The 24,775-nt window shown below is 38.4% G+C and overlaps 1 protein-coding gene across 4 annotated transcripts in view; it reads left to right on the top strand.

Moving 5' to 3' along the window:
• BEGAIN (brain enriched guanylate kinase associated) overlaps positions 1–24,775 on the top strand; it is a 161,929-nt gene that overhangs the window by 10,617 nt on the left and 126,537 nt on the right. The window lies entirely within an intron of this gene.

A 24,775-nucleotide genomic window follows, 5' to 3' on the forward strand; every position in this document is an offset into this window, starting at 1 on the left:
GGCTCTTACTGGGTACAGAAACTTTTCTCCTGAGTAGAACAAACATGGAGGGTTTATTTTAAGTAGCTGAAGAAACCAGCTCTAGGAGGTATGGGAGGGAGGAAAGACAGGATACAACTCCCTAGTCCTTTTAGTTTAGTGTTGTAAAGGAAGACTTAATGAGATCAAACAAGAACAGTATTCCTGCACTTTAATAAAGAACACATATATATAATCAGTTCAGCTCAATATGAGCAGTCAGAGCACCCTCAGGAAAGGGTATAGAGTACTGTGGTAGACTACTCAGGTAGTCAAGTTCACTAGCTTAGAATTTACTGAGGTAGCTCTACACTAAACAGGCACGTTCAGTTAGTGTGTTTAAGTACTAGAGAGAGCTCTGACATCCTGAAAATGTTGCTAAGGTTTGTGCATGGAGTTAACACATCTAGATTGATAATTTCTTTCCTGATTTCTCTGTAAAACATCTTAAGAACTGAAAAAGAAAGGAAAAAAGGCTGAAGCTTTCTTCTATTGTCTGCTAAAAAATATTTATGGTTTTATTTTTTTTCTTATGAGATTCTGTGGTTAAGGAAGAGGAATTTATGCTTATGGATGAGGGCAAAGGGAAATTATCGTTCTTTGTTTGCATGGCACTGTCAGAAATCTTGAGCTGCTAAACCTTCAACTGATGCATTATGCTATTATGTCTCCAGAGAGGTAGTTGTAATCCTGCTAAAACAATAAAGGTCCAGGAACTGTTGCTTAAGACTATACACATGTACACAGATGTTGCTAAAATGGGAGCTGCTACAGCTGCATTATTCTTTAAAAAGACTATTCAAATTTAAAAACAAAGAAACAAAAGGTTGACTGTTTTCACAGAGGACTGCAGCAAGTGGGAGAACATCCCAGTCTTAAGAATTTCATGCAATCTTCAGCAACCCAAGATTAGGATTTTATAGGATATCCTTGGATGTTTTAATTATCATCTATCAGAGATGACCAGATAGAAAAGAGAAAAGGTGAAAGATAATGAAACACAGACAGAATTTGAAGAGTGTCATGTCACAGCTCCGCAATGGGACCTGTCCTGCAAAGGGGTGAGGAGGCTCCAGTCTGAGCAGATGAAAGGATATGTTTTTTGCACATTTCAATTAGCAATCTGTCAGAGCATCTTTTCCAGTGGACTTGCTCATACTGTTCTGATTGGAAAGTCCAACAAATCGAGTACTAACTGACTAAGCATTCCCGAGTGCTCTGTAATTCCACTCAGTTAATGTAGTCATCAGTCTACTCCAATTTAAGCATCAGCCTGCTCTAAATCTAGTAATTTAAATTAAACACAGTCGTTACCAAGAATCTTACCTCAACAAACAATGCCTCAGACTGCAGAGTTCAACATGAGAAAAAAAAGGAGTAGTAGGGCAAAAAACAAAAGCAAAACATGTTCGGCCATATCTACACATTCATGTCTCTTACATGCAAAAACTTCGACTTTGATGTAATTTGTTTAGTGCAAGTCCTTACCTGAAGCATGCCTAGTAAGAAGCAAAGGCTGTACAGACAGTCTTGGGTGCCATTATTGTAAAGATATTTTAAAAGTACTTGGTTATGTAATGTTCATTTGAATACGCATATAGAACATACCCTAAAACTGTTTCATGTTTTAGTTGCCAAGTTATTATTCATATGCAGAAGATAATCTTTGAGAGAAATAAATGGATCCGGTTACATTGACTTAAATATAAAAACAGGATAGCAGAGATATAACAACACACATCCTGAAGAACATGAAAGAACATGCTTGAAAGTTTGAGATTAAGAAAGCTGCATCTAATTAAAAAAAAAAAGTTACTTAGAAGAGGAATGCTGTGATATTGCCTCCTGTCTGTTGTGTTTTCTAAAGACCCCTGAGGTGTCCACACTGTGTCTGCACTACATTTGATGTGTCTATATTTGATCCAGACCCACTAAAGTGATTTTCAACTTTCAGGCTTCTGAGAACTGGTCAAAATATTCAGGGACAGTTCTGCAGCAAGTATTTATCAGTTTGCAAACAGCTGCCACTGAAATGAAATCTCACAAAGAAACCACATTCACTGTGGTGATCTATGCAGAGGAATTTCCAGATAGCTAGCAGGATCAAAATGGATGCTCCATTTAGCAACTGAAGTTAAAAGGGAATTCTGATAGGTAGAAAGCAATTACAAAAGAAGATGACATGACATTGCTATGGTCTAAATATTTTAGTAACCTGGCCAGCAGGTTGAAATTATTTCTCATTTCTACGTTTTCATCTAAGTTTGAACTCACTGGATAAATAAGCAGAAAAGCAAAATTATTTAACTAGATGAAAGCAAACCTCCAAATCCACACCAATGTAGAGGAGAGTGCACAACTCAATACTACATCATACTTCTGAGCTGAAATGAAATGGCCATGTCAGTAGGCTGAAAAAGGCAGGAAAAATCTGAAAAGGGTTACATATTGCAAGATTTCTCAAAAGGGGGAAGACATGCTTGTCAGAGTCTGTCAAAGGAGAGATCAACACAGAGAGAAACATGTATGGGTCCAAACAATATGTATTTTCCTCAGATCCAGGGTATGTTTCAAAGACAGACAGGCATGAGAGAAGACTGGTATACATCTTTTGTGTATTATTTTATCTTAAATATATTTGTTCCAAGGAACCAGTGCCTTCAGGAAAGCTTTGGATATACTGCTACTGTTCCAGAATGAAACTATAGGTAAAAATTTAGTTCTTAAAGTAAGTCTGCAGCATCTTGAGATTTGAATCAACCTGAATATTGCATTTCAGTTAAGTCATACATTAATGAGGATCAGCTTTCCAACTAGATCTCATCTTTATGTATCTACTTTTACCTGCACAAGGGACCATATAATACAAAATTAGATATTGATTTTTTCTGATCACAGGAAAGCAGTTGCTTGTTTCTTAGAAGAGCTGTATCTTTCCATCCTATAAGAAACTGTCAGTAGTACACATTCTGTGTGCACAAGGTCTTAGAAACACTTAAATATTGACCTCATCATTTCAACTATATGCATACATATCCTAAGGTATTGTGCACTTGTCACCTAAGGCCATGACATCTCACCACACAAAATAAGCAAGGTCAAGGCTGATCAATACAAATGACTTACTAAGCTGCAATATCCCCTCTGAGTTGCTGGAAATAGAGCATTCCAATTTGGGGAAGAGGATGTCTTAAAAATCAAGCTTGGGTTGGGATAATGGCACTTCTGCAAAACAGTTTGGAAGTTAAGACATCAGATGCTATAAAATATGCCTGAATCAAGCAGGTGGTGGGAGGGCAGAAACATGGCCTTGCTCCATAGGAACTAACTATGCTTATGAAGCCATGTCTGAAAATAAGTTAGCCACATCTGTGCAAAGCTGCAGCAATGAAACTAGGGCCAACGCTTACCTGGACAGCACCATTGCATGAACGCAGACTCTCTGAACCCAGAGTGATATGTCTGCGTGGCAACACAGGTGGGGTTCACAGCTTGGTTTGGCATCAGCTTCGGGGTTTCTTCTATACTGCAGCTACCAAGCTACTGCATCCCTGCTTGTCTTACACCTCCATCTGTCCTTCATCTCTCAAATGAATTGCATTAGTTTGATCACTTAGCTCAGGTTGATGCTACAGCCACCTGGAAAGCCCTTGATGCAGTCATGCGGCCTCCTCTGTGATTTAGTCTAAAGGGCCAAACTTTGGCTTCATAGGAGCAATTCAGTTCCCTTCTGTAGCCTTAGCAAAACTATCAGAAAATGAAGTATTCATTCTCACTCTGATTTCAATCGACGTATGTGCTGAAGTATTTAATTTCTAAGTCCCTCGAGATGGAAGGGGACAAATGCCTGTTACAAAGGCTTGCATTCTTATTAAATGCAGATGAGTGAAGCACAAGCTAGAATAACACCCTTTTTCATTCCTCTCATGACAAGTCAATATTACAGTAATTATTGTAAAGAAGAAATATTACTAGTGTAGACATTTATATAGGATATCGAGAAGATTCAAATCATGATAATGTATATAACTAATCTAGGTAAGCTGTTTAATTCTTAAGGAGCCCTATAGGTAGCCTACTGAAGTGTCATAGACATTAACACAAACAAGGAAATTGATACTTATTTCTGCTCTTTCTATTATCTCTTATGCATGAAGATTCCTGCTGTTCATTACAGGTTCTCCTGCAAAAAGAATGCCTTAGCATGGGGATGGCTCTCTGAAGGTGCAGAGGCATCTTTAGAAATTATAGCCTTACACATCTGAACTTCCCAGGCATGAAGGAACCTGAGGTAGAGTAAGAGTAAGAGCAAAGGCTCTGGTAGAATGCCATAACAATAGAAAATGCAACTAATCTACCATTTCTAACAAAAAAAAAAATCAGTTTCTAGGGCACCTGAGTTCTAACAGAATCTCACTGAAAGAACAGACAAAATGGTGATTTTTGTTGCTCTAGGCCAGAGCTCTTTTATATAAGAAGGTTTTCATTCCTCTTTCAGCCTTTCCAGCTTGCTACCACTGTAAAAAAGGCAATTGCTTTGTTCTTGGATGAATACCAAATCTTTCATTTCCATTTACAGTACAGTGATGTTTACAAGTAAGATTTGGGTTCAAATACATTGTAATGGAAAGTATCTATTATTTCACTGACTCATGCATGCAATACACTAAAAGAGAAATAGTAAGAGGTGGTACCAGAAATGCAGAGAGATGAAGTGATTTGCCCAGGTCGGTGATCAAACCAGCAGCAGAACGCAGGCCTGAAAAGACTTCCAGTCTTATTTTCTGCTATGTTCCTACTCCTTCAGTCAGGCAGGACAATGTAGAACTACCCACAACAGCAGAAACAATGAAGTGCTGATCCACAGCTCTGGTAACTCAAGGTTACCAGAGGAAGACAGGAAAGAGAACTATATCAGATGCTTCAATTCTTTAGCACATGACAGATCATATTATTAAGGCCTCATACAAGTCTTATATGGCAATAGAAAATACCACATGGTCACCCTTTCTGGCATTCTGGGCTCTCTCTAGCCATGGTATCCTGAATGACACTGCTTTAGATATTTGCTCCCTTCTGCCTTGAAAATTGGATGTGACCATCAGGCTGTCATTGGCCTGACAATGTTTTGTCAAAGTAGATATTAAAATACATGGCTTAGTTCCTTTACCAAGCACTTGAATGAGAGATGATATCGGTCACTTCCTTTCACCATTCAGAGACATCAGACAAACACAGCATTTTTCAGACTTACTGTTTTTAAACTCATTATCATACAAAGTGAGCATAGACACTGAGCTGCTAGCAATATAAAACGTAAAAGCTTCATTATTTTCTCTTCATTGGCAGTACCCTGAAAAGAGTCTCTGCGTCTAGTAATACTGTATAAGAATCACAGCTCAAACAATTGAATTTGAGTGTGGAAATCCAAGTACCACATCTTTAGTCAATTGAAGCTGCAGTTCCTCAGTACTTCAAAGGATTCCTATTGCATCATTATAATCTCTTATTCTGATACCAACACTGACTTTTTCTAATTCTATACACGACTATTATGAAATTGTCACTCCGGGTGTAGTAGTAATAAGTAGTATTGCAAATGTATGCAGATGTACACATTTGGAGTTTCCAGGCTAGGAAAATTAAGTCTGTAACACCTCATAGGTGTTAGGCAGCCAAATACGCTAAGCTATAAAATCTGATGGCCAAAAGAAATGTTAATGCTTTCTGACCTCACTCCATCTGAAATGAAAGAAAAACCTCGTTTTCGACTGATCAAGCTGCCTGAAATATCTCTTCAATCTCTGATAGGACTTAGATGTGTTAGGTTTGAAGCATGTAATAGTATTAGTTGTACCAGCAGCAGCCAAACTGGGGGAAGATAGAGCTCAGCAAAGTCTAACAGTCCAAGTTTTTACCCAGCTTCATAGGTTAAATATAGGGTGATGGATCCTCTCCTTCGTTTTGTTTGTGACATTTATGGTACTGTCACAAGGAATGAAAAGCAAAGAAGGCCATGTGCGATTTAATCTATAGTTAACTTAACACCTCTTGTCCCAGTATTGTGGTACTGACTCCTTTTTCCACTGTTAAGAGTGCAGCAGCCATGTACTGTAGGAGAGATCAGCATAATGTTTTTAGAGCAGCAGATGTGACATCGTTTTACAAGCAACAGTATGAGCAGATGGTGTTTAGAGAGTTCTCCTTGCCTGCTCTAAAACACCTCCGTTGGGTCACTAATGGATCTTTCGTCTAGTCGAACACAGTGCATAAAGCTACAATGTTCCCAAGATGACGCATATGGTCATTTACAGCTTCTCAGCTCATCAAATGCAAATTAGATCAAAATCTTCTTTACAGAGCATAGACATCTATAAGCCAGTACTCAAAAGAGTAAGCTATTTATTCAAGACAGCATAAAATAAAGACAGTCTGAACTGCTTGACAATAAAAGAATGTGTTTTTAATGAAATTAAGTATCTTACCATAAAGCCTGCAATTTTTGAAGTTAAGGTTTGTACTTGGGTTGTCCTCACTCCCTGCCTCCTCCCCAGATTTTTAGAGAAGGGGAGCAGCAAGTGAGTCAGGAAGGAGATGTTTCGATAAAGGAACAGATGTTATTATAATGGTGAATTTCTGCACATGATTCAGGGCTCCAAACAGAACACAAAGCCATTTTCCAGCCAAATCTACTATGTGCCTTCAGAGGGGTAGCTACTCAGGCAGAGCAAAATGCTGAGTGCATGCAGTTCACATTGATTTTGGTATCTCTTGGCACCAGCCACAGGAAAGCAACACTGGCAATCAAAAATGTTTAGTGTTCCTTTTCCAGTGATTTTTGTTAACATGACTTTTCCCCTTCTTTTGAGTTTGAAAATCACTTCTCAATTACACTCTCTATCTTTGGGTGCCTTTAGAAAGAAATGGTACTTTCAGAGTAATGGAAGCTATAACAGGCTTATAACAATAACCATCAGCAGAGATGCCTGAAAACTGCAGAGCCAGACAAGGGAAGGCAAAAGAGCAAGAGGTAGAAAAGACCAGTGGATCTTTCTCTCTGGCCCATGTTTGGCCTAAAAGCTTTTCTGTGTAATTTATGACAAAAGATTTTATAGGTGTTTCAACCCATTTTTCATTTCTTCCTTCAGGCAGCAGCCTGTGTTTGTCATGTTTATGAAATGGGGTTTTTTGCCCTGCCACAGCATGGCTTTGGTATATCATAGAAGTAGATCTCAGCATGCAGTGACTCTCTCCCACAGATATATGCATGCAATAATTAACACAACCATTTTGTCTGGTCAATGTACTGAAAATCTCTGAATTCTATCAAGCAAAGATTCAAGTGCAAGTCAGTGCCCAGAGCCAGAGGCTGCTCAGATTTATTTTTTACTTGTGAGTAACTGGTATTTTTGCCCCACTCACTCTCAGGCTTTCATCTCTATTAAAATTCTGCCCACTGACGTACTGCTTGCAATTAATAGAAACATAGATGTAACCTTGCTCCCCTTCCCGCCGTGCTCTAACGTCTAACCTGAGCAAAATAAAAGTTCAGTTCTTAATATGAACCTAGCACAGTATGCATTTTGGGGACAGAAAAGAGGGAATCAGCTTTACATTACTCTGCCAAAGCTGCACTTGAAATACTCTGTTTTCTCTGTAGGCTTGGTGCTCTGTGGGTTTTAGTTTCACATCAGAAACTGTAGCATTAGAACTTTGAGACTGACAAATTTCAACAGCAGAAACTTTCATGAGTTACAGGATGGATTCCAGGGTTTTATACTAAGTGTGGGTCTCAGACATGAAGCCTACCTGCCCCAACAGCATGACTCATGTCTCAGAATACCAGGAACTGCTGGCTTTGACCTCAGGTCTGATAAGGAGAAGCAGGACCTCATTTGGCAAGCTGTTTCATACTTACAAAATACATATTTTTTTTCCTAAAGCTCTAAAAAATGGCATTTTCACATACTGGCTCCAGACATTTGTTTCAATTACTTCCTCTATGCAAAGGGGCTTAAATTTGACCTTCTCAGATGAAACTCTGCAGTGCCAGGAGTTTTAGATGACAGGAGAACACATCTTGTGGACAAGAAAAAAGCAGCAGATGCCATAAATCCTGGCTTTAAAACAGTCTCCCATGATATTCTCATAAACAAGCCAGGAAAATATGGGGGAAAATATTAAAAGGTAGATGCAGAACTGATTGGAAAATCTTATTGAGAGGGTAGTTCATAATATCCAGTTGTGACTGGGGTCTCAGGGGGACCAATACTATTTAGTATTAGCAAGCAGATGCATCTGTTTTGAGATACCATTTCTATCTATCTACAGAGAGTAAATAAAATATGCAATTCTGCTGCTTTGTCTGATTTGGAAATTAGTAGTGCATTCATACCTGTGTAAGACCCTTGAGAGGAGGCTTGTGAAATTTCCAAAATGCTGGACTTTACAAGAATAAGCAGACACTTCCTGAGTTTAAAGGAAGCTTTCCCATTTCTGAAAATCAGCCTTGGTGGAAAAGCCTTCAAGTCTCTTTTACTGTGTAGTAGAAAACTTATTAAGTACCTAGAATGGACAGAACTTGTTTAAACATCCTGCTGTGTCTCACATCCCTCAAATCACCACTGTATCTGCAAATAAATTTGTTTCCTTTTTCACTACCAAAAGCGTATTCCAGAACTTGCTCAGAGCTTAATGATGAAAAAACTCAAGTGAGCTGAATACAATAGCATTGGAGTACCTATTGCTGAACAGCCAGCTTGCAGACTGTAGTCCGCAAAGCCTTCTGTTATGACACTGTTGGCAAACAGCTCTCAATTTCTGACAGTAGATTCAATAACTGCAAAGATAAACTAAAATTATTTAAATGCACATCTGTATCTGTCAAGCTTATGAGCTGTTTGCATTAATATTTGATGTTAGTTGGGCAAGAATGATCAGTGACAAGGTAGTCTCTGTCTCCTGCTCCTTGCTTGGATTGTGAGAGCACTTTAAACAAAAGAGAATGAGGAATAAATACTAGGCCCGTTCATACATGTTCTCTTGAAAATAAAGAGATATTTCCCCCAAAGAACAGCTATTCCCTAGATAACTGTAGTAACAAAAACCTGCTGTGTGAACACGGTTAAAATGAGCAGCCATTGAGGATTCAGAAACTGGTTCACAGCCACTTATTTCTACAGCAGCCAGCCAGACCTTCGCACTGCTTGCCATGCTGCGCTGTGCTGCGAGCTCACAGAAAGTACCAGACACATCCTATTTCTGGAGACTCTAGGCTGAATCATAGTCTTGCAACAAGAAAACCAGCAGGATGAAAGAAAACAGCAACAGCCACTGGTGAACGCTCAGGGGCTGGAGGGCACCAGTAGGCCTTTATAGTGCTGACTACCTGAGGTGTCCCTCACTCACTCTGGCCGCAGCCCAGGACCCCATGTCAGCACCCCGGGGCTGTCAGCCCCAGCCACAGCGATGCCACAGCAGGGCCTGTCTCAGCTTCCCACAGCCCTGCCCTGCCTGGCCATGGGCCCACCAAGCTAGGCCCACCCGCAGGCCCGCAGCCCAGCCTGGCCCTGCACGCAGGGAGATGCCCCATGCCCGGGGCTGGGGCTGCCCCCAGCGCCCCCAGGTGCCCTGCTGCTGCCTGGGGCAGTGGGACAGGCCCAGGGGAGCCCTGTGGCTGCTGGGCCCCAGGGAATCCCCAGGGGGGCACACAAACACAGGGCGGGTGAAGGCAGTGTTGTGACAGACACTTGCCTCCAGCTGCTCCAGCTGAACCGAGCCCCAAACAGCAGTAGAATATAAAATATTACCCACTACATGCGCGGTTATCACAAAGAGGAAGCAGAATCACCATGCTGCAAACCATACAAAGCCGAGTTACTCACTCACGCATAAGGAATTTACATGGAGTAACAAATTGGTAACAAAAAACCTGCTAAAATTGTCTTCATGGGTGCCCATATTAAGCAGTAAAATGCAGAAAAGACCATTCACTTGCCTTGAGTATGTCCATCTTCTCACTTTTCAGTATTTTGAGGTTTCCTCTTGATTCTTTTTTTGATGTTGTAAACCAAAATGGATGCTAAATCAGTCAGCAAAGTTACACAAGGGAAGTGCACAGTCCATTACAATCAATGCAGTTAATTAAAAATACAATTAAAACAGAAACAGTAATGAGAATTGGAACACAATAAATAATTAAAACAAAATTCATTTGGCTCTTCTGTTGAGCCAGTCCCCAGTTAAAAGTAAATGGCTTTTTACTTGATTTTTAGCTACAACAGCAGGCCTTATGCAGCTCTAAGTTCTCCTTCCAGTGTCAGGGTGTAAGTGCTTAAGCCCCCTTTTCCTGCCTCCCCCTTGCTCTACCCACCTGCAACCAGTCTGCCATTCAAATCCCAGTGTTGCAAAACTGGGAGCTGGAGTGAGGAGTTGCAAATACAGAGCAGGAAAGAAGCATATGGTGAGAGAAAATAACAAAAAGCCTATTAATTATTCCAACAAAATATGAAACATTCCCCTACAGCAGGAGGGAAGCTGTTGGCAAAGTATTATTTATCTGTTTATTTGTGTTGGAAATAGGCAGGGGCAGAAAGAAGTAAGACTGTTCCACTCACAAGCAACTAGCAGCTTTTTCATACCTTGCTCATAATAATTTTGGAGTGTAGGAGCTAACATTGCAGGAAGCAACCTGGGAAGGAAAGAGACTTTGTTCTTCAAACAGCAGGCCTTTAGAACAAATGCTAGGTACTAACAAAGCTAACTGCTTCATTTCTGAGCTCATGTCCGCAGGAATAATTTTTACGGGTTATTGTATCTCTGCCTGGTATTACCACAGCAGTGTTACTACTCTATATTGTGTGTTGACAGACGTGGTTGGTTTCCTGCTTTTCTTGTATTCATTCACATCTTAACTGTTCCTTCCTTCCTCGAAGGAAATACATCTCTCCCTTGTGTTGAGAAATGTTAGTGACAAAGAGCAGGGTGCTGAGAAGAAAGTTTCAGCTTTCACTTTCTCATTTCATAACCTTTCCAGCTCTTTGAGACGGAAGAAACAAATGAACCCTTCTGGCTGAGTCACCATTTAATAACACAATAATTAGGTAAACTTCATGACAACTAGGGATTAAGTATTTTCCACTCTTATCGGACTTCTATCAGAAGAAGAAAAACTACAGGTAGCTCTTCTAGAAACTCAGTTATTGTAGTACCACAGATCGATACCTCAATTCTTGAATTTCTCAAAACTATGAAGCCTAATAGCTATAATAAATATTAGCATGTGTCCTCTAAGCTATAGTGGAATTTTATAAAGGTGTAAGTGCGCTGCTGTAGTATGTCAGGAAGAACTAGATAACAAATGTCTTTTAAATCCTTACTTTCTGTTACACAACAATTGCTAACACCACAGATGCTCCAGTGCTGAGTCTTTTGTGTACCAAATATTTTCCAGATAAGCACTGCTGCAAAACGTAGGTAAAATTGGACATAGATTTATAGGGATTACCACTACATATGAGACCCTTCTATTAAATCTGGACAATAATGGATCCTCCCGAGAGAGATAAAAGCTTTCCTGAGATGGTCAAAGCAAGGGAAGGCATAATACTGGCTTTTCTTACAACTGCCTCCACTGGTTTATTGTGTAACTTTGGGTAAAAGCCTATTTTGGCACTGCCTCAGTTTCTCTATGTCTAAAATAAGAATAAGTCTTGAAGCTATCAGTTTGGTGTAGTGTTTCAAGATCCTCTCATATAATGGATGTTTTGCAAAAACATACCTTAGAAAGTTGAAGGAATTCACTCATAGAATGATGAATTAATTCCCTTATTTGCATAGTTTGAGGAGTCCTCATGCTAATGTATACTGAAAATGTTTCCTGTAGTGCTTACCAAACCTATGCTGCTTAGGAGCATTTCTGTTCTTGCTATTCTTAGGTATATACGCTTTGCTTTGGTTTTTGTTAAAAACTTTTAGCAGCCTGTTACTGAAAACAAGATATCTTTTCCTGAAATACAGAATAGAAAATTAAATTATGATGGGTGCTATAATATCATATAATCTTTACAACTGAAAACCACTGTGTGCAGTCTGGTCAGAACAGTAAAGGTATCGTGCTACAAGAGGCTTATAGGTGAAGGTATTTTAGTTTGGTGGAAGCATGGGATAAACTTTTCTTGAGGCACCGAGGGACAACTGAAGCTTGTGCTTACTGTCAAAATACCTCAAGACATGGGCAACTGTTTATTTCACTCCTCAGTTTCCTAAAATTTTTTAAAGTGAGCAGCCCTTTTTCATCGGGCAGATTTGCATGAGTGTCACTGCCAGGTCCTTCTTTCAGCAACTAAATTAGACACACTTTCGCCGAAAGAATTACCTGTTTCCACAAACCTCGGTACACCTTGCTTTTTTTACAGAGCAGACAGGTTGACCCTAAATTGTGAAATTAATACCTTTTTGTTATTTCACACAATAAATTTTATGAACCTCCTGGTCATAACAGAATATTACAAAAGCATGTGTATGTCCCTTTAGGATGACAGGAAGAAAAGACAACAGAATTACTAGCTTCTAGATTGCTTCAGTTTTTTGAAAGGGAAATTTTTCCATAGCAGTAAACAGTTCTTAGCTCCAGACCCATAAGTCTGGTTCTTTCAAAGTTCTCTACCTATTATCACATTAACTCCTTTTTTTTTTTCCAGATCGGGGCATCATCTCTGTAAGCCTTAGTAATGACACAAGTGTTATATTTTCTAGGGAGTTTTCTTGGGTTTCAAATATATCAGCATTTTTCAACAGGGGTGTTGGATGTGCACAAATATATCTGCAGTGCTGTCTTTATTGGTCTTTTAAGGACATCTAAATCTATGAATATGTTAACCCTCATGCATACCATCTAAATTTCTCTCCCTGAAGAAATTATTCCTTTGTACTTATGCAGTTCCAGTTGGGCTGTATGTAACAAAAACAAAAACAAAAACAAAAACAAAAAAAAAAAAAATCATCTATCTATAATGTCAGTGCACTGTCAATCCCTGAAAACTTTGATCTACATGGAATGACTGCATGACGTGGCAAATCTAACTAATGTGGTAAATTGTCTAAGTCTTGTCCTGAGTCTTCCAGCAGTCAATGCCATTTTTGTCAGCCACAGACCAGGACTTGCAGCCTCTCTGAACTGCAAAGCTGATGCAGTTCAGACTTAGTTCAGTCACAGACTTTCTATATTTGTGCTTTCCTTTTATAGCTCAAAGTTAAAAATATCTTATGTTTCTATGTCAAGTACAGTACTCAAACCCCTGTGATGCATTTTTACAGTTAAATTACTGTGTCTGGATTAACTAGAAACTATTAACTTCACAAAGTGCAGCAGAACTTGCTGCTGTCAAAAATAAACTTACCTTTTCATTACCTTGCTTTCCATTGTTATTTGATACTTTCACAGATGGTAGGAGCACCATTAAAATCTTTTCCAGTTGTCTGCTGTATTTCCAAAAATACCTGATCTAGCAGACCTTTGCACAGCTCTGCTTCTCTTTATACTTTCTGTATTTTTTTATTTACAACTGGTGCAACGTAGTGTTGCATGTTCACTTCGGGCTTACAGTAACTTCAAATAAATTCTCTTTATTCAGTGATGTATTTTTGCCTGTCTCCACTTAACACAATTTAAGTGAAAGCCATGTTAGTGTTTTATATTAACACTTTACCTCTCAAAATATCAAAAGCAGAAAACAAAAAAGAGAACTCAGGGGAAAAAAAAAAAAAAAAAAAAAAAAGGGGTTTATCTTTTCATGTACTTCTGGTATAAAAGCCTGAAATTATCACTGTTTGTTTGTTTGTTTGTTTATTTGTAGAACAATATGATTTGAGGATTATGACAAATACTGTAAGTAGGAAAGTCTAATGACATTCGTACTGTTATTATCAATGTATAATACTTTATGGCCACTGTGGAACTGCTCATTACTGAGACACGAAGTCAAAGGCAAAGCAGTAGGGTTTGGGAGCCTAATCTTGCAAGCACTCACTGTGGGCCATTGTGCCTTCTGATGTGCTAGGCAATGAAACAAGTACAGGCAGACAAATCTTGTATGTGCTTGGAGCCACCACTTATTCTTTGGGTTGTATACCAAAACTGGATGAGATGCATGTGACAGGTACGGCTTGGAGGTAAGAGGGGAGTATTTTTGGGAGTGATTGCCAGGAGGTAAATGGAGGTTGTTTCCCTGGGATCTCATCACATATGAGCTGGTCACCTTGGCAGCCTGATAAACACATCCCCCACAAGCTTGTCTCTCTCATGGAGACAGATTCAGATCATCCCAAACTCCTGCTGCCAGACATCCTCCTGCTTGTCTCATCAGTACAGGCACTGCACTTGAGCTGCTCAGTCCTGAAATGCCTTGAAAACTGTCCATTTACAACTCCTGTCATGGACATGGAGAAAGTTTATATAGGAATCAGAGAGCAGGGCACATGCTGTGGAAATGACATTTATCTGAGCCTTTAATTTCTTAATAGAAAAGGATAAAGTAGGTTTTCCATTCTGAAGCCATGGGAGAAAACCTGGCACAGCTAACAACCTTTGTAGACAACATGATCTGCACAATTTGACCAAGAATTAGATTATTTAATTTCTGAGATAAAGAATGTTAAGAATTACCTTTGGTTAAAAATAACTTGATCGCAGGACTTTGGTTATTAATAGTTTACCTAGCATTGATTTGAAACATTTTGATAAATGTTCAGAACTTCACAGCCATATATTTGATCATTTATTTAGCTACTTAGTTAAGAATGTCTTCAAAGTAACAGCTTGTTTAAAACTCTATCTACATAAGTTATTAATTAGAAGTGACTTGTAATCTTTTGATATAGCTCGTTTTAAAAATGTTCAAAAAAAAAAAAATCTTGGTGCATCTTTTTGTTTTTTTTTTTTTTTCTTTTTTTCTCTTTATTTCAATAAGTCATGCTTCCATTCCTTTTGGTTCCTTTGGAAAAAAAGGTCTCTTTGTTTTATGAAGAGTCCTTTCTTTACCTTGTTTATAGTTTTCAAATACATTTTTATTTTAAGTTAATAACTTTCTCAAGTTTTCTGAATAGGAATTTCAGTAGTTCTTCCTTAATGGTGCTTTGCCTTCAGGCTGTTTATCTGATAACACATTTCCATTCTTTATTTCTGTATTTCCTGCCCAACCTTGTTTTTTCCTCTGAATCAGCCACATATTTCAGCAGAAGAATTTATGTCTTCTTTTGCTTGATGTTAATTTCAGGCAACTTTCCATGCTTCTATGCTCACATATGAGTCCTCAGTATTCCTGATTCTATGTCATGTGAGACTTCGGATTGCAGTCACTCTCCTACCACTGTCCTGTCATGCTTTTTATGGGAGGAAAACCCAACTGCCCATTCCAGAAGGAATCAACAGTGTGTTTCAGTCAGGTCTCCAGTCTGAACAGAGACGGGTCAGGACCAAAGGACACCCCTAAAATGAGTGGTTGAATAGTCCTCACAGATCCTCTCTCAATTTATGCTGCTAAATAATTGTAACAACTGATTTCTCAGTCTGAGTCTGGTATAATTATAGTAGGTTGGAAGGAAATAATTAAACTGGGTTTTTTCAAAGTTCTATAAAATGTCATCATTCTGATAAGAAGTACTGTGCATTTTCTATCCCTATAGACTACATCAGCTTCACACTCTGTCCAACATTCCCTGAAGGACTGATGAGTTTAAAAGAGCAGCTGTAACAGTCTTTTAAAGATATTTGATTTAATATGACATGATGATTTCCTTTAAAAAATGTATGGAGCTATACAATAGCAATAAAACACTTTTTCAGTGAATACAGAACTGACTAACAGCTCCCTGAAGGGTTGTTTCAAAGGAATTCACCTTACAAGGATCTCAGAAATCAGGTCTAACCATATTAAGCCTTTTCATTGGTGATTGCAAATAAAACATTTTAAATTATGAATATTTCATCAATAATGCAAATATTTACTGTGTGATAAATAATTATGAGATCAGAGCAAATATAGTGATCTCATTTTTTGAAAGAAAATTAATATAGTCAATGAAAAAATAATTCATCTAGGTGTAAGAAGGAAAGGCCATACTTTTAGACTAGGATACTATAAAACAGACCCTGTTGAGGGTCAAGGAGTTGTGACTATGTAGCTGAAAAGAAGCTAACATAATCTTGGATTTAAAACTAGAGGAGCAGAAATGTTAAAGAGGTGTCCTCACACCCATGCACAGAATACATGAGATCAGTGATAGAAAGACTGACAAAAAATTCAAGGATGGCCTTGAAGAGAGACCCAAGTATTATTCTGCACCAGAAGAAATTAATGTGTGGGAATGGATTCAAAGAGGGTGTGCTCCATGGTCATTTCAGGCACCAAGATAAGGCTGACTGGTGTGCAACTCCCCAATAATTCCTTCTCAAAGGTTTCTTAAAGTTAACGTTCTCCAGGTAATTCCAGGAGATTGCATACACTACATTTACTAGGTCCCTGGTAGCTCTGTAGAGAAGATGAGATTCTACTAGCTGAATCAAGAAGTCAGAAAGGAGTGAGAGAAGTAAAGTTTTGTTGTCATTCAAAACAAGCCAAGAAAAAGAAATTGTAGGACTAAATGGTCCAAAAGGTTAATAAAAATTAGAGGTTAATAATAGGTTAACTAGTGAGTCATACTTTATCAATAATGTGGGAAAAGCAGATGAAGAGTGAAGGAAAAAAATGTTAAAGATAGCACAAACTTATTCTGGAAAACACAGAGGTGATAGGTTTCAAGAAGAACTAACAGAGGTGGATGAAGGTATAGCACAAGGGATGGCAAAATTCAATACTGACAAATCCAGGTGTGCTTGGTGGCAAAAAGTCTATATTTATTGTGGTGGAAAAGACAAGAACAGAGTAGAAAACCCTCATGGAAAACCCAGTAGGAAGATTTGATGAACACAGCTGTGGTCAGAATATAAGTAGAAAGAACATAGTTTTTCAGACCATATAACTTCAGTCTAGAGCACTGAAAAAATTTCTGATCTTCATCTTGCCAAGACCAGGCAGAAGCAGAAAGTATTTAGGAAAGAGGAACTAAAAGTAGTTAAAAGACTTCTTTAGGAAGAGACAGCAAAAAGAATGGATTAAGTTTGGGAAAAACATATACAAAACCATGGGTAGAAAGCTTATTGTCAGGTGCTCCAGTTTCTACCTTCATAATGCAAGAATGAAAGACTCAAATGACACAGAAAGGCAATAAATTAAAAACTGATCAAAAGAAGTGATTTCAGAGAGTAGGTTGCACATGGAGCTCATTGTCACAAAACAATCTGAAGGTCTAAAAGATCAATAGGAATCAAAGTGAAGTTAGACATTTGTCTGAAGGTATATAAATCCTCAGGCAGCAAGTTATAATCCAAATTCTCCCTGATAGGAGTCAGAAAGTTAGTTCCTACTTACAGGTTACTCCATAATCACTCACTATGTCACTTTGGAACACTTAGTGCTGAGAGATATGGTGTAGTTGGGAACTGTCAGTGCTAGGTTAATGGTTGGACTAGATGATCTTCAAGGTCCTTTCCAACCTAGCTGATTCTGTGATTCTGTGATTTGTACATCTTCTTGTGAAACATTAGGGATGAGACCTTTAGATTAGATGCTATGATACCAGGAGCCATAAATTCCAAAATGCAACTCTGGAGACCACTGATGTGGAAGATTAGGAAAGAGGAGTGTTTAGGTCAACTCCAAGCTGAGGACAACCATATATACAGTGGTAGCCAAATATAGAAGGATACACAACATCCATACCATATGTTTTCACAGGGCTATTCTGCTCTGAAAATGTAAGGATATAGACAGACAATTTTTGCAGGGCAAGAGAACTTCTATTGGGCCAAATGATACAACTGGGGACAGAAAACAACAACAAAGCCTCTTTATGTGTTTAAACCTTTGTTTCTTCAAATAAAGTTTCAGGAACATCATGGGTTTTCTGTTTGCTTCTCAGAATGTACCAACTGGTGTAATAAAATGTATTCATTCTCCCTATAAAACTTGACTAGCTCATTTCATATGTGCCAGTTATTGCTCTAAAGAGAAAAAAGCAGCTTTGCTTTTTGAAAGAATGAACTGACAGCATGAAGTATTTCTTTCTGAGGGTTCATTTGGCTCTGTAGTCATAGCCAGGCTGCTAGACTGACCTCACTGCAGCCTAAAGAGGAGATGATCCTGACGGTCCCTTCTAGTAATGTCTGAAGTACAGACTTACAAGCACATCCTTGCTATTCCCCTTGGTTTAAGAGAGAGAAGAGTGATGTCATCTTCTCCTTGATAAATACTAATATCAAACTGGAACATAAAGTGAATTATCTACCGCAGAGGAATATGTCTGTAGGAGGAAACTCTAGAAACAGTTGAATCGAATAGCAAAAATCACGCAGAGCCAGAATTTCAGTCTATAAATTTAGATCCTTTCCCAGTTGAAAAAGGATATCAAAGGATGGGCTTTCTCCAACTGGCTCTGGCATTTTCTTACAGTGTACGTGAAAAAAGTCTCCTGGCATGTTGACTGTAATTATGTAGTTATATTAATATTATACACTAACATTTTTATTTTGACTGCCAACCAAGCCTTTTATTTTCCATTCACTCCTAGATTTTCTAGATACGTCCTTTTTCATTCTTTCCCTATTTTATTTAGTTATCTCACTCCCTTTTATTTTATGCTTCATATGAATTTTTTGGTTCAATGGATCTTTTATTCTGCCACACTGGTGACAATGCTCTTTCCCTGGTTCTCTTCCCTCAGTTCCTCATGTTTACACTGTTCACAGAACAAATGTACAACGGTATGAGATGATAATACTCTAACTCGAGGTTCAGATTCTCACTGTGACTCTTTCTTTTCTGGACATACAGAAAGCTATTTTAAGAAAATACCCTTACATACTTTGTAGTTGCTTATATGCTTTTCTGTTTACTGATCTGCCTGTCCCCAGTTTATCAGGATGATTAATTTCTCAAACAGATTTGCAGCACTAAAATCCCATCTACTTTGATACCAGCATCTGGCAAATGCATAGCCTCCCTTTGTTTATTTCTGCACAAGACCAATTATTTTACTACTCCATATTCACAACTGTATTGTCACACCAAAGACTACTACCAATATAAATGTGCCTTCAGCTTAATTTATACCTAATTTAATGCCCCATTTCCTTGCCATAGTCAAGCATAAGTGTTTTACAGATATGATACTGCCTGTGATTTTTTTACCGAGTCCAGCTCCTTTTGTCTCTGAAGATTTCACAGTCCTTGATTCTTTTCTTCTCTCTACATATTTGTTATGTTGGGAAGCACTGTTAACAACCTTTGTTTTATAGGTATCAATACAGAGATACTAGGATCCCAATCTATCTCCTCCATAGTCCCATTGTCACACAAAGAATGAGTTAAAAAACAAGATCTGGGAAGCTAGAAGAAATGGAGTCTTGAACAACAGCCACATCTTTCCTCTTGATACAAAAAAAAAAAAAAAAAAAAAAAGGGTATTTAACAGATACCAAATATATTTCAGTTTATGGAGCTTAACAAGTTGAATCTTTATTAGCTGTATTTTCCTTGCCTTTTTCTTCAAATCAGTGTAGTAATAATACAACTCTCCTAACTGAAATGGAATTAGAATTGCAATTGTCATCGTATGAATTGCTACATAAATATACAGGAACAGTGACATTTGTAGTGTAGGTATTCTGTGAATTTTTGGATAGATGGAGGTTTAGACCCTAAATCTCCACATGTGAGTACAGTTAATTATTTTTGCAATAGTAGAGTTCAAGAGGCTTACTGAAGCAGAAATGTGAAGTAGATGAAGGAATTAAACCAAGGTTGCTAACATTCCCTTTGCTGTTTGAAACATTGGCTCTCTTTTTAGCTGACTTTTTAAAAGAAAGTCACTATATCTTCATTTAACCTTGACTGGAAAGTCAACATATGGTGACACTATTTATAAAGCACTGCTCATTAATTTATTAGCATCCCACTCAGACATTCCATGTTTCTCCAAGCCTGTGCAATATCCTTGTGTCTCTGCAAGTGACTGTCCTTGTTCATCTCTACATATTTGTCTTCCTGATGCCTAAACCTGACATTCTCCGTGGACATAACACAGTTCAAAATATGACCAGCCCCTCTGAAATAATAACTAAAAAACCCCCACCCTCAAAACTTTCTGGTGGCAGTGGAGGAAATTACTCTCACTCTCTTTCCATTTGTATCTCCGCAGAAGCTCTTCTAGAATAATTAATAGGGACAAACTGGCTGAAGTCACTCTGATGTGGCCTGCTCAGCCTCTTTCATTGCCACTTGGCAAGGGAGAACCTTCCCTGGCCCATATTAAAAGCATTTCTTCTACAAACACTGAGTCCGGTAACTTTCTGTTGACCTCTGGTGAAAGAGAACAATTCCGTAACGTCTCTGCAGCTCAGGAAAGGCCAGAACCTCTCTGTTCCCCACCTATGTTTGGCAGATATTAATCAGAAAACCATTAACCTAGCAAAGCACTGGAAGACTCATTATTAAGGCAATAATACTTCTCTTACAAATTTCATCAGTACAACATGACATGTTTGTAGGTGTAGGCTGTTATTATTTGATACCTCCCTATTCTTCTCTTCTCTATAGCCTTTTGGTAGTCTCTACTTATGTTCCAGTCACTTTTTCTTGTCTCAGTGACAGCCACCTTGGTCAATAGCACTACTTCACATACAGTCTGTGACTGAGAAATCATTTGGGGTCACAAAGGAGGACAGTGTATAATGTGTCTGCCATATAACAAGAAATCAGACAACTTCCCTGATGTGGTGACAAGTTTTACTGTTGTGCTAACTAATGATGCAGGCATTAAGAAAGAAATAATCTTATTGAATAGAGAAGATATTTTTTTACAGTCATGAAATTCCATCATCATTTTTTGCTAGTTAAGCAGGAGGATAAAAATAAAGAAACATTTTAGGCCTGTTCATGATCTTGATTTTTCACTTATAATCTCACTTATAAATAAAGATTGTAAAAAGCTTTCCTTTTGGACCACTGCAGTAATAATCTAAATGGCTGTATCTACTGACAGCACACACCCGAGAACTCACAGAAATAAATTCCTTTGCCTTTGCAGAAACTTCTAAAAAGATACTGAATGTCAGAGCTCCATAAAAAGCACACAATCAGATGTCCGCAATATTTCTTAGCAGTTTCAGAAATCTAGAAGATCTAGAAGTAACTGTTTATAATTACTCCAAAAACGGCCATAATCCTCAATTACAGAGGACTTCATTACCTGGAGGATCCCCCTCCACTTTACTGTAGCTTTTCTTACTGATTACATGCATAGAAATTAGTGGCAGCTCTTTTCAATATGCTACAAATAGAAGTGCTTTAAATAGAAGGAAAGTTCCCTTCCTTCTTGCACTCAAGAGCTCAGGCAGGGCTGCTCTGGAGGAGACAGACACGACACTGCCTCTCATATGCTTCACTTCTGTTCTATCACCTCTTTTTTCACTCTGAAATAAGCCAATCAGATATTCTGACCACAAACAGTCAGTTGTCCTATGCCTATAAAAGCTATAAGGAGACTTTTTTTCTTGGTGAAGCCTCTCTAACGAATGTAATAAAGACCAAATTAATAAGATTCTGTGGCACTTAAACAACAATCAGTAGAAATGGATGAGAAATGCTATTCTTTGCATAATCATCACAACTGCCCTACACAGACTTAGTATACATGTGTTGTTTATAGCACAGCTCCATATGGGAAGATTCATTTTTGCTAATTCCAAGATTCCTGAGAATCTATTTTGTACACTTTGTTCTTTGAATTCTTTTGTCTCTTCAGAAAGGCATGGTTGAGGGGGAAAAATACTTTTTGACAAACATTTCTGAACTCTCCTCCTTTTCAGAAATCTGGAATTTCAGCCCCTTCCAACAAGTTCTGGCTGGCACTATGGTCCTTCCTGCTTCATTCATTAAAAATACCAATGCAGCAGCATGAATATATCCTTTGGGATTCTACATTAAATGCAGAGTCTTGCATCCCGGGCTTGCTTACATCTGTGTAGCCCTTTTGATGTCTCTTGGCACACCACTGCAGCTGTCCCTCATAGTAGGCATTTGAATTGATTAACACGCTTGCTCCTTTTTTATTTTCCTCCTGCTCTCAGGGCTGCACCCTGAAAGATTTACTACACTTTGGAAGGGTGAGGCACTTTGTGGATGCTCTGAGAACAACATAATTGCTGAATCAAAATCTCCCATGAGAATAGGAGCTTTGAACTTTACTTTCAAGATTTAAATTCTCTATTGCTCAGCATATGTATAACAGATTGTCAGAGAATAATATCCTAATAAGATGCATGTAGATAACCAGGGGAAGAAAGAGAAGCAGTCCTAAAATATTGTCTGCTAAAATTCAGACAGTAAATCTTTAGTCCAGCAAGTAATTAAACACATAAATAGTCACATGAAGTCCACTGGGACTACTCATGTACACAGCAATGTGTATAAGCATTTGCACTATTGGGATTTAGTAATGAGAGCCTAATTTAAACTAAACAAAAATGGTTAGCAACCCAAACTGGTTGAGTCACTGTCAGAACTGTGCTATGGTTGCAGACTACTGCGTTGTTATGCTGGACTGAAGATATAAATCAGAATTCCTTATTTCATTAGATGTGGGTCCCAGTGTTTTACTTTGCAATATCTAGTGGCATTAACATATTTTAGGAACTATCAAAAAGAAGATTCTTAGAGGATCTGTGGTTGCTAGGAGACTGGTACTTCAGTCCTGCAAATCTTCCACACTGCAAAGAGCAAACTGGCAATAATCAGGTTTTCCTGCCAGACAGCACTCAAACAACTGAAGTTTATGGCTTATTGTCCAAAAATTGTGATTTAACCTTAAACTTGTAGAACAGGAAAAATTAAGAGTTGTTAGATTTCTCTAAGTAGGTATTTTATCTTGTATCTATAATGTGCCACCCTTAAATCCTTTTTTAATCAATAATACCTTGGGTGTCTGATATCTAGAAACTTGGTTTCAGTGCACTGGCAGGATTCAACCAGTATAGAAAGTGCTGCTCATTTAAGACAGTTCGGAGAGGGAGTTTTGCCATCCCCAGGCCTGCCATTTCCATTCCCATACACGCAACACGACCTGCACCCTGAGCATCCTCAAACCAGCACCTTTACCTCCTGCAGCTCCCTGCACCTTTGGGGCCTCCCAGCTTATGGCTGCACCAACAGCAAGTGCATTTGTCTCCCTAGCACCTAAACATCTCAGGATACATACACTCAGTGACAAGGGTGCCATTGTAGTAGAGCTTGTGTGCCACGTTGACTGCATTTCCTAATTTTAACTTAATTAAGGAAATATATCTTCTAAATCAGAGTGGTTTTGCTATAGTGTCTGAGAGTGCACAGTAAGAATCTCAGAAATCACTGGGGGCTGTGATTTGGTGAGCTTTAAAATTCTGTATTCTTTATGACCCAGGAGCTATGCTAAGAACAAGAGCACACTATTTTCACTGAAATAACGCTTGTGGTCAGAACTGCATATGGATTTTGTGCTTTGTTGGATCGTTGCCTTCAGTACTGTTTAAATAGATGTATGTTACAAAGGTATTCACCTATGAAGAATTCTGTCTGTTTTCTCATTCATGGCTTTTCAGTTGCTCGGTGAAACGTCACAATATTAAATGCCAATCTGGAGTCAGCCTTTTCATGGATTTTGAGCCTGAATCTTTTTAACTGCAAATGTCGTCATTTTTTATCATGCACCAGGATAGGATAACATTCTTATGTGATCCTTTGCTGTTCTCATCTAACACCACAGCCAAACTCGTTTTCATGTAACAGTAAAGGTATATGAAAGAAAGTGTCCATGGAGACATAAGGGGCAGGGGAGAGGGGAAAAAGAAAAGGGCAAAATCCTAGCAGAAGTCAAAGTGTGGTGGACCGTCATTCCTTTCAGGGAAACTACAACTTCCCCCAGAGTCTTCTGATAACCTTCTACTTACTCTGTAATGATTCAGACCTAATTTGTAATTATATTTAAGCACTTTATAATTTCAATCTAAAACTTGCCAGTTCCATGCAATTTTATGTCCTGAATGTGGTATTTGTCCCCCTCTATGGTAAGATTATATAGTAATAGTAACAACGAATATGGCTGAATCATTGACAAATTCAACCTTAGCCATATTCTCTTGCTTGCCTTGACAACAAGACTATTGAATTCCAACAGGATGGAAATCTAAAAATAGCACTGCATGAAGAAAGACTACAAGCAAAGCCACTAGATTATATGGGCTCAATGCTCCTGTGAAATGTGACACGTGCAAAAGCCAGATGTAATTTTAACAATACAGCTTCCTTTTCGACAAAGGAATCTCCAGAGTCTGATTTAATGTCTCCACAGTAAAGCCTAACAATTCCACGGTTTGTGTAGGAGTAAGAACAGACTTCTTTAAACTCACAGAAAAGAACCCCTGAGAAGAATGCTAATGCACAGTGTGGTGAATATAAGAAGAAAAGACCTCTTATGACCCTGTAGCAATTAAGACACCATCCAAGTCCAATGCAGAAGTTATCTTAAAATTTTCACAATGACACAACTGGACTCAGCAATGCTGACAGAGACAAGTAACTCTATGGCTTTGCAGAAACCAAAATCACTGCAGCTCAGGAAATATTTT

The sequence above is a fragment of the Athene cunicularia genome (assembly GCF_003259725.1).
Source record: "Athene cunicularia isolate RWA chromosome 5 unlocalized genomic scaffold, athCun1 chr5_part1, whole genome shotgun sequence".
In the NCBI taxonomy this organism is placed as follows: domain Eukaryota; kingdom Metazoa; phylum Chordata; class Aves; order Strigiformes; family Strigidae; genus Athene; species Athene cunicularia.